Below are 11,835 nucleotides of genomic sequence, written 5' to 3'. Positions count from 1 at the left end.
CAAAAACATTACTCCATCTAAAACAAGTTTTCAAGTACCAAAACAGTTTAGAGTAATGTTTCCAATCCATTTCCAGCAACTAAAGCCGAAATTCCGTTTTTTTTTTTTTTTAATTATTTTCGACTTTTCCAACTTTTTTTTTTTTTTTTTTTGCATCAAGTATCAAACAAATAAACCTAGGCTCTGATACCACTGAAGGGTTTTTTGAGCATTCTAACACTTCCTAAGTGTACATGCAACCCTAATAAACCTTGGATCTATGTTTGTCTAAGATACATGCAAATAATTATTTTTCCAAGGTTCATATCTTAACTAGCATGGCATGGGGAACATGAATCAAATAAAGCTAGTAGAAATGCTTACCTTGAAGTTGTAGTTGATTGCTTGGAGTTTTAGAGCCTAGCACCAATAATGTGGATGCCTCAAATGAAAGTCACAAATCACCACAAACTTGGAACTTTGAGAGAATAAATACTACTATCTTGAAATCGGCCTCACCTCAACAAGTGTCAACTAGTATGATTTCAAGAACCAAAGCCTCCTTTATATAGTGTGGTGGATTAGGGTTACATCCATGTAAACCCTAATACCCATGTCTCTTCATTTCCATGAGATCCATGGGTCAAAGCTCCATGGAGTATCCATGGACTTTTCCATCCAAGCCTAGCCCATTCTAAATAAGCATTAGCCCACACAATATAAATATAGAAGCCCATATTTAATTAGTAATATCTTTGATCACTAAATTAATCCTAGATTAATTATAGATCACTACTAATTAAATAATATGATCTTATATTAATATATTAGAACTTATAATATATTAATAAATCATAACTTGTACTATTCTCAAATATTATCCATAAATTGTTCGGGTGAAGTGCAACCCAAATGGACCATGCCGGGTCGGGTCAAGTACATACCAAATATAGTTATGGGCTTAGACACTATATCCAACAAGAAGCTTGGGGATTTGGAGACCATCATCAAGGGGCCTGGGTAGATCTAGAATCTACTTCTGTTTGGGCACATTTCAGGGGTAAGGAACCTCCTCCTTAAGCTATTTCATTATTAATTCATGATTGGTGGTTGATTTAGGATTCATTATCTTGTTTGGGAGCTATCTCGAGTTTGAGGCTTAGATCTGAAGTTGTTACTTCAGATCTAGACGTGTGATGGCCCCAAAGGTCATAAAGTTCCTGTCTAAGAGTTATTGGTGAAGCCCTTTGTCTTTAACCCTAGCCCTAGAAGTGTTTTGAGCTTATATCTCCTTGTTGTCACGTAAAGTTTGCAACTTTATGTGAGGGTTAGGCTGTAGAAGAGTGGATCTATGGATTGGAGTCCCTGCATGACTTGAAAAGCCCTTGTATGGAATGAGAACTAAAGAGACTCGACGAGTCACATGGGTGTGCTCGACGAGTTGTATGATTATGTGCATGGACTCGGCGAGTTGGAAGAACAACTTGGGGAGTCTGTTGAAGATTACCTTGGACTCGGCGAGTCTGTTCATTGAACCCTAGGCTTTCTGGTTAAGCCGTGTATCGGTGAGTTGATGGACAACTCGGTGAGATTGAGAAGGATGGGACTTTGAGATTGTTGGACTCGACGAGTCTTGGGGAGACTCGGCGAGTTGAGTCGTGGCATGGGAGTTTCTGAGCACAGGAACTCGATGAGTCAACGGGTTGACTCGGAGAGTAGGGTCAACCAGGAAGGTTGACTTTGACTGAGGACTTTGACTTGGACCAAGGTTGACCAGTTTGACTTCCAAGGGTATTTTGGTAATTATTAGTGTTTATTGGATTTGTTTAGTGGTGGAGTTCATGCTGGTGGTCGGAGAAATGTAATCTTATTTCTTCAAATCGGCGGTTGAAGGTGAGTTATCCTCAGTATATCAATAGGGTCGAAGGCACCAAGGCCGGCCCTTTTAGTTGTTATCATGGTTACAATATGCTACATCTGGTTATGATATGCTATGTAGTTATCGCGGTCTAAAATCTTATAGCGGTCACTTGCCGTGATTTAAAATAGCGGTTCTCGCGGTGGGATAGCGGTGGGATTGCGGTTTTTAAAACTTATATATATAATCACAAAAGGTAACCTATTTACAAGTTAAAACTAAAACATGTTGCACAAAAAGAGTTAAAAATTAAATGCATAACTGAGGTTTGATTAAAATTACAAATTAGATTCATTAACCAAGGTATAATTACAAATTAACTGAGTTTTTATATCTTTGTCTATTCCAACTTGTTTTCGTCTGGTTTCTTCCAAGTTCTGATTAGGTTAAAACGTTAAAGGAAGGATATTGGGATTATAATATTACAAGTTGTGGGTTAATCAATATCAAAGTACTTATTTTTCTTTATAAATCAGTATAAAAAGCCCACAAAATCAAATAGCGGGAAAAAATTGGGATACCGGTATTGAAATATCGGTGAAATAGCGGTCGATATCGGCTGATATCGGTGATAATCTCGGCACCGATATTTCAGAACGCTATTTTAAACTGGGATTTTGCAAACATCCGTGAAACGCTATCCCACCGAGATCTCGGCGCTATTAACTGCCTATATGATATGTTAGATCGGTATCAGGATAGACATTATGTTGTCATACTCTTATGATCCGCTAGGATTGGTATGTTAGTGACCTGCTTAGGTCGGTGTTTGGTTACGAGAGATTGCTAGGATCGATGATCTGTGAGATAGTTATATCTGATATCTGTACGTGTACTGTTTGATGTGCTTATTGATTTGTTTAGATCGGCGTCCTAGTAATTAGGACAGTATTATGTTAGTGACCTAGTTTAGGTCGGTATCCTGGTATATAGGATGATGATATGTTTGGGACCTGGTTAAGGTCGGTATCATGGTATATAGGATGTTGATATGTTAGGGACCTAGTTAAGGTCTGTATCCTGGTATATAGGATGATGCTATGTTAGGGACCTAGTTAAGGTCGGTATCCTGGTATATAGGATGATGATATGTTAGTGACTGGTTAAGGTTGGTATCCTGGTATATAGGATGATGCTATGCTAGGGACCTGGTTAAGGTCGGTATCCTGGTATATAGGATAATGCCATTTTAGTGACCGGTTAGGTTGGTATCCTGGTTAGGATGTTACTATGTTACGCGATCTACTAGATCGTTTGATTAGTTGTAAATTTCTATATGATTATATGTTTATGTGCACATCGTTGTTGGACTGGGGTTGGGTTGAGGCGGGTCCTGCTTTGTGCTGTAGGCCAACATAGCCAGCGCGGACCGGTTATATCGAAGGCCCGGCGAGCGGTCCGGATTGGCTGAAGGCTCCAAGAGGGCGGACAAGACGTGCCGAGGCTCGGAGAGTGGACCAGACAGACTGAAGGCCCAGTGCGGGCGGACCAGTCATACTGTTGACTCGAAGAGAGAGTGGATCGGGTGGACTGAAGGCCTGGTGTAGGCAGACCAGTCACACTGTAGATTCGATTTGCATGACTGTTCTGTTTATGATGTGATATGTGTATGGTATGGTGGTTTGTATTTTGGGGGTAACTTACTAAGCTTTCGAGCTTACAGTTTATGTGTATTGTTTCAGGTACTTCAGGAGACCGTGGCAAGGCGAAGGCGTGATCGTACCGCTCCTCAGTTTTATGTTGATGTTTCTGGGATACTCTGATAATAAATGAACTAAAAACCTTTTTGTAATAACTTAATGAATATGGGTTGTTTTTGAAAAGTTTAAATTGGTTGTAAATTTTTTGATGTTACATGTAATATGGTCGGGCGCAAGTGGATCTTCCAGAAGAAGATAAACATGGATGGGAAAGTACACACATATAAGGCACGATTGGTTGCGAAGGGCTTTACTCAAACTCCTAGAGTTGACTATGATGAGACCTTCTCACCAGTATCTATGATTAAATATATATATATATATATATATATATATATATATATATATATATATATATATATATATATATATATATATATATATATATATATATAAGGGTTATGCTAGCCATAGCTCCATTTCATGACTATGAAATATGGCAAATGGATGTCAAAACCGGTTTCCTCAATGGAAACTTTGCTGAAGATGTTCACATGAGTCAGCTAGAGGGTTTTGTAAATGTAGAGCACCCTAATAGAGTGTGTAAGCTTGAGAAATCAATTTCTGGATTGAAACAAGTGTCTCGCAGATGGAATATGTGTTTCGATGAGAAACTGAAAGTGTTTTGTTTTTCGAGAAGTGAGGATGAGTCTTGTGTATATGTCAAAACCAGTGGGAGTACAGTTAGCTTTCTCAAATTGTATGTGGACAACATACTGCTCATAGAAAACGATGTCCCAACTTTGCAGGAGGTTAAATCCTGGCTTGGGAAGTGCTTAGCTACACAAGACCTCGGAGAAGCTGCTTATGTTCTTGGGATAAGGATATTAAGAAATAGGAGTAAAAGACTAATAGGACTTAGTTAAAGTACTTACTTGGATAAAGTGTTAAAATGGTTTAGCGTGGAGAATTCCAAGAAAGGGAGTTACTAATCCAAAGCAATACCAAGTTGAGTAAGACTCAAATTCCGAGTACCGATGCCGAAATAGCAGAGATGAGCCGAGTACCTTATGCTTCCGCAGTTGGATCAATCATCTATGTTATGACGTGTGCTCGCCTTGATGTGGCCTTCGTTTTGAACATGGTCAGCAGATATCAAGGGAGCCCTGGTAGAGCACATTGGGCCGTAGTAAAGAATATTCTTAAGTACTTACGAAGGATTAAGGAATGGTTGCTTATCCTCGGCGGGGTTGATGACTTGAGAGTGCGAGGGTATAGTGACGCCAGTTTTCAGACCGACCGAGACAATCTCCGCTCTCAGTCGGGGTGGGTCTTTACCCTGAATGGAGGAGAAGTGACTTCGAAAAGTTCTAAGAAGGAGATCGTAGCTGATTCAACGTGCAAATCAGAGTACATAGCAGCGAGCAAAGCAACAAAGGAGGCAATATGGATAAAGAACTTCATCGGAGACCTTGGAGTTGTACCTACCATAAAGGAGCCTATGGAGATTTTATGCGATAACGAAGGTGCGGTTACCTTGACCAAGGAACCGAGGGATCATGGTTGATCCAGGCATATCGACAGAACATATCATTCCATTAGACATCAGGTAGAAGAGGGACTCCTCGTAGTTAAGTGGGTATTGTCGCAGGAGAACCCAACAGATCCCCTTACGAAAGGATTGAGTAAGGTTAAGCACTTGCAGCACGCTAGGACCATTGGGCTGAAGGACTATATTTGTTTTAGTGATTAGATAGCTTTTAGAAACTTGTAATAGATAAATTGCAATTGACATTTTGATGATTAAATAAAAGTGTTTTATTTATAAGTAATGTTACTGTCTTGTGTCAATTATTTACTATTGTTTCACTTTGCATGTTTTGACTTCTTAAATAATAACATTATTTAAACTATCCACAGTTGATCATACGTTGGAAGTAAGTATGAATCAAGGCTCTCATGAATTGGCTTGTAGATTGTCTAAGCGTTTAGACATAGCAAAGGTTTGCTGCAACGTTCATTAGTGCTTTTGAAGTATGATTTGAGTATTGGATTAAACCCATGCTCACATGAATCACTTCATGGAATTTAATCTCGAGTGGTTGTGAGACATTAATATCATATAGTCTTTAAACCTAGATATATGAGTTGTTGTTTATGAGTTGGTTGCACATTGATAATGTGTAAACACATCAATAACTTGATGTTATAAAACGTATTGTTTTGTACGGTTTGATGAGTAATTAGTACAAGTATATAAGTCGAAGTTTATCTGTTCCTTTTATCCTACGAGGCTAAAAGCAATATCTTGGGCCCCTCGATGATTTTGTTTTGACTTATGTGTCAGGCTCGGTCAGGACTGAATTGATGTGTTCAATTAAGTTCTATGTCAGAAAAATCAGAGATCGAGAAACAAACTGTTGTGTTGGGCTGAAGTTCTGTTTTGTATTGCGTCTTTTGGGCTCGTAGATTAGCCTTGTATTCTCCGGTTTGGGCCTGTCCAACCGAGAGCCTTTTATGTTTTGTATATAAGTTATAGCTTGCATGCATATTAGGTTAAGATTCAAGAATTCTGTTTTAGCGCTCCAGAGTTTACGATATTGCTCTCTTGTAATCTTCCAATCCTTTACAGTTGATGTTCTTAATCGAGCTCTTCTAAGGATTTTATTTAATCATTCGACACGTTTGATTCAAGCTGTTTGTTCTTATTATTGCATTCTGACTTGTTATTTATATTGTGTTCTTGCAGTTTCATATTCATATACTTGTTCACGATCTAATCGATCTTTATAGATTAAAAGTTATTATTTTAAATCTCATCAATTGGTATCAGAGCAGGAGGCTGTGTAATCGATACACTTCTTTTCTGTGAAAAAGATTTTCATTAGGGTTTTCCGCAATCATCAATATTTATTGAGCCGTCATCTTAATTGACGTATCTTAGTATTTATTGTTTTGCCCTAATCTGCTTTATTACAAGTCTGATCTTTGAACAGGTTATTACGATCATTATGGACGCAACGCAATCAAACCCTATTAATATTTCCAACAGCATTGGTTCGACGACAAAGATTCCAATCTTATACACCCATGACTATGAAGTATGGGCACATCATTTTGAAGATTACGTGATTGGATCGGAGGACAATGGTTTTCTCATATGGGAAGCCATTATCAATGGACCATTTTCTCATTCCGCGACATCCAGAGTTATTAAGACGCAAAAAGAATACAACGATTTGCTCAAGGACGTGACGAATATTGCGCAGGATGAGAAAGATAAATTCCAGTGCAATATTAAGGCACTAAGGTTGATCAGATTCGCCCTTCAGTCCGACACATTCAGACTAGTCAGCTCATGCACTACGGCGAAGGAAGTGTGGGATAGACTTCGCGAACTGTATTCAACAGACGAAGATCTTGAACACTCCATCCAAACCTTGCTTCTATCTGAGTTTGGAGAATTCAGGCAAGGGGCCGAAGAAACCGTGACCCAGACGTTTGATCGCTTCAATCATCTTCTCAGCAAGATGATCAAACACGACATTGAAAGAAAGCTCATCGAACAAAAGGTTACTTTCTTGAACGGACTGAGATCGGAATGGAGAGCAGTAGTTTCCACAGTCAAAGCCCATGAACAGTTTAAATCATACTCTTTGGCGAAACTGGTGGGTATTCTAAAGTCCCAAGAGAAGATTGTTGTTCAAGAGAAGAACGTTGTGTCTAGTCTTGGTTCGTTGGCCCTCCTATCTAAAAGTAAAGCCGTGATGGAGGATGAAGAGCTCAACTTGGAAGAATATGACCTCACAACTGAGGATTATGCCATGATGGTATCCAATCCTAAGAGGTTCATAAAGAAGAGATTCCCCAGCAACAAAAACCGAAACTGGCAGGGGAGTTATAGCTCTGAAAAGGCAAACAATGAACCGAAGGCTGAGGAGTCCAAGAAGGAACCGAAGGCAGATGGCGATTCCGGAGTAAGCTGTTTTTACTGTGGTGGCAAGAACCACTATGCTAAGGACTGTGTTCTTAAAAAGATGGCTGAAAAGGATGACGGAAAGGATGAGGAAGCCGTACTGCAGAAGAGGTTGGATGAGTTGAGGAAGAAAAAGTCTACCGCTAACCCTTCTATTAATGCTCTTATTGTGCAGGGTTCAGTTAATAACGATGAGTTCGGTAGCACCGAAGTTTGGTCTACTGACTCAGAAGACGAAGAAGTGAGGAAGCCTACTCATGGAAAGGCTTATATGGCTGAGGAGGAAAGCAGTGGTGGAAAATGCTTCATGGTGTCAAGCGCATCTCAAATGAGAGGATACAATACCGATGGAGGAAGCAATGGACCGAAAGTGCAGGAAGATATGTGCTTCACAGCCAAACCACTCAGCCAACAGTTCAATGAGCTTGATGAACTGATAAAGAAGGTACAATCTGTTTTTATTTCATCTAAAGTACCATCATCCTCATATGAGAAAGAACTAAAAAACGTTAACACAAGAATTTCTCATTTAGATAGTAGCTTAACTCAAACTAGAGTCACCAATTCTAACCTGACTGATCAATTAAGCAGGGTGGCGTCGAAGAGTGAGGAGCGGCGTATGTGGATTGAGTTAAAAGAGTCGGAATTAATTAAAGTCAAAGACGAAAACATTTATTTGCAGAGAGACAATTTGAAATTGTTAAAACAACGAAATGTTTTTTGTTTAATAGCTAAACGTTTATATTCCAATATTACTCATCTGCACTTGGACTGTGAGATAGGCAAAAAGATCCACCGTATGATCTTACCATTCCTAGAATTTAAGGAGGATGAAATCGATGCCGAAGCTTACAATTGTGAGAGTGTGATTTCGTCTGATGATGTCAACCCAACTTATCAAATTGGACTGGACAAAATTGAGTCCTTCATTAAATCCAAAGACCATAAGGACATGCTCAAAAATCTTTTGGACGAAAATGATAGACTTAAACTGAGAACCGAAACCATACAAAAGTTTGACTCTCTAAATGCCAAAGTAAGCTCAGAAAATAAAATTGATGTTGAAAATGCATCTGAGCTTAACGAGGACGAAAACATGAGTGAAATTTCTGTAGAGGATACGGTTGACTGCTCAGAATTTGTGAAAAGCGAAACTGAAAACCACAAAAATCTTGTTTCTGAAAATTCTGTGGAATTCGCTAGATTGTCCCAACAAAAGTCCCCGAAATTAGTAGAAAAGGCTGTTGTCTATCAAAAGGTCAGAACCACTCCGAATCAGGTATACAAAGTGACTGGAGTAACCGAACATCAGACAGCTGAACTCACGGCTATTGTTAACGAAGACAATGCTGATGGCTGTGATGAGTTCTTCTGGGAAGCTCCTATTGACAATGGAAACGAAACCGTTGGCCTATCTGAAAGAACCTCTTGGATGAAGAAAGGGAGATACATACCTGAACCCTTGAACAAGCCTGATAATTTCAGCGAACCAAGCACAAGTGGTACAAAAGACACTCCTCAAGAGGTTGATCATTCAGTAAAAGAAGACATTCCTTCAACGCCAACAGCTCGAAATGAAACTTCATCAGATACTCCTTCCACTTCCTCAGGGCAAACTGAATCTTCTTCAGATATTCCCTCTGCTCCCTCGTTTCAAAGAAAAACTCCTGAAGTTCAAAAGGAATCAGCAAAGGTTACATCAAAAGCGAAAGCGAACGTTCATCATCAACCTAAACAGATGAGGGATAAAAAGATAGAAAGGAACCTAAGATACAGGAAAAACCTTTCTGAAAGGAAACAATTCTGGCACTCCCAGAATGCATACTATTCACACAAGGACAAGAATCTGAAGTATGAAAATAATCTCGTAAGAAAGCACGATAATTCCAACAACCGAAAGCCAAGGTTCGGTTCGCAGGAAGATACCAACCGAAAGCCAAGGTTCGGTTCGCAAGAAGATACCAACCGAAAGCCAAGGTTCGGTTCGCAAGAAGATACCAACCGAAAGCCAAGGTTCGGTTCGCAAGAAAATTTTAACCGAAAGCAAAGGTTCGGTTCTGAAAAGGATTTCAATCGAAACCAAAGGTTCGATTCCAAGAACAACTCCAACCGAACTCAGAGGTTCAGTTCTGAAGTCAGAAGAGAACAAGACTCAAAAGTTAAACCCACCAACGATCAAAAGCAAAAGGGTTACCTAGGGTCATCAGCAAGGAAGACACCTCCATCCAAATCCAAATCCTCTCTTCCTAATTCTTCTTGTTCATCTCCATCTTGCTCTAACACTAATTCCATGGGTTCTCAAAAACCACGTCCATCTGCTGAACAGAAGGAAAAGCAGAAAGTCGGTGAATTCAAACCTGAGTCTAAAGCGAACAAATCCAATCCTAACAAAATAAAAGTTTTCACCATTAAAAAGAAAGATGAAACAACTTTAATTAAAAGAACATATCTTGTTGATATCTCTCTAACTATTCCTGTTCCCATGAAAACCTCACATGGACCCAAGAAACTTTGGGTTCCTAAATCTGCTTAATTTTTGCAGGTTATAAGTGACGAGCAGTTTGACGAAGAATGGTACATCGACAGTGGCTGCTCGCGTCACATGACAGGAAGGAAGGAGGAACTCAGGGAATACAGATCTCTTGCAAATGGTGGCAACGTTAAGTTTGGAAATAACTCTTACGACACCATAAAGGGATATGGGATGATAACGAATGGTGATTTTACCATAAGAAAGGTGGCCTATGTGGAAGGACTTCAACACAACCTCATCAGTGTATCTCAGCTTGTTGGAGGTACAGGTCTCAAAGTTTCATTCGATGATGAAGGTTCTGAAATCATAGAGAAAACAACAAAGAAAGTGATTCTGAAGTCAGAGCGAAAGGGTGAAATGTTTCCGCTGAACATGAAACCCATCAAAGGAAACCCAGCAATTTGTCTGCTATCAAAAGCTCAATACGACGAAAGCTGGTTGTGGCACAGAAGACTCTCTCATCTCAATTTCAAAGATATCAACCGACTTGTCACTGGAGGTCATGTTAGGGGTCTTCCATTGCTCTAGTTTGACAGAGAGCATTTATGTGCTGCATGTGAAATGGGAAAGCAGAGTCGTCAAAGTCACCCATCCATTGTTAACACAAAAGTTGTTGAACCACTCGAATTGCTTCATATCGATTTATGTGGTCCTTCATCTATTGAAAGCATCGGTGGTAGCAAGTACATTCTTGTTGTCGTTGATGACTTCTCTAGATTTACATGGGTGTTCTTTCTAAAGCTCAAATCTGAAGCAACTCAAAAGCTGAAAGTGTTTATCAAGCAAATTGAAGTCCAGCTCAAGAAGGTCGTTCGCAACATCAGGAGCGACAATGGTCTCGAATTCAAGAACAGGGAGTTTGAAGCGTTTCTTGCAGAAAAGGGAATTAGCCATAATTTCTCAGCTCCCTACACACCACAGCAGAATGGAATAGTCGAAAGACGAAACCGATCTCTGTGTGAAGCTGCCCGAACTATGTTAAGTTTTGCTTCCTTACCTCTATATTTTTGGGCTGATGCTATTTCTGCTGCTTGTTATACACAAAACAGGTCCTATCTCAACAAGCGATTCACGCTCACACCATATGAGATACTAAACAACAGGAAGCCCAATGTGAAATTTTTCCACGTTTTTGGCTCAAGGTGTTTCATCTTTAACTCTAAAGAACACCGCAACAAGTTTGATGTCAAAGCCGACGAGGGAATCTTTCTGGGTTACTCACTCACTTCAAAGGCGTACAGGGTCCTAAACAAACGATCAAGAAGGATTGAAGAAACATACTATGTGACCTTCGACGATAGCTATGTCAAGAAGCTACAGGCCATAGATGACACTGCCAGGGAAATCTTCCCTCAAACTGGTCAAGTCACAATCTCAATCGCCAATATGTACGAAAATTTTCTGGATCTCTTTGATGAACCGGAAAAAGCTTCTCTCTCAGAAGCAGGGGCAGCCGACAACAAAATAGATCATATGAAGAAGATTGTCGAAGATGCTGCAAGAAGAATGCATGAAGGAGAATCGCCTACTGATAAATCTCTAACCAACAATGCTTCAGTCGAGGGGGAGCCAAATTCTCTTGTCGAGGGGGAGCCTAGCTCACAAGTCCAGGGGGAGCCAAGCTCTACTACTTCAACCGAAGGTCCTTCATCAACCGAAGATGCACCTCCTCACGAAGGTCCTTCAATGCCTGAAAATCCAGCACCACAAGAAACCCCTGAACCTCACGTTTGTCAAGACTCATCAATTGAGGGGGAGCATGATGATATGACACTTGATTTTGATAGCC

This window comes from Lactuca sativa, chromosome 3, assembly GCF_002870075.4.
Source record: "Lactuca sativa cultivar Salinas chromosome 3, Lsat_Salinas_v11, whole genome shotgun sequence".
NCBI lineage: Eukaryota > Viridiplantae > Streptophyta > Magnoliopsida > Asterales > Asteraceae > Lactuca > Lactuca sativa.
Note: the sequence above shows the minus strand (reverse complement) of the source record.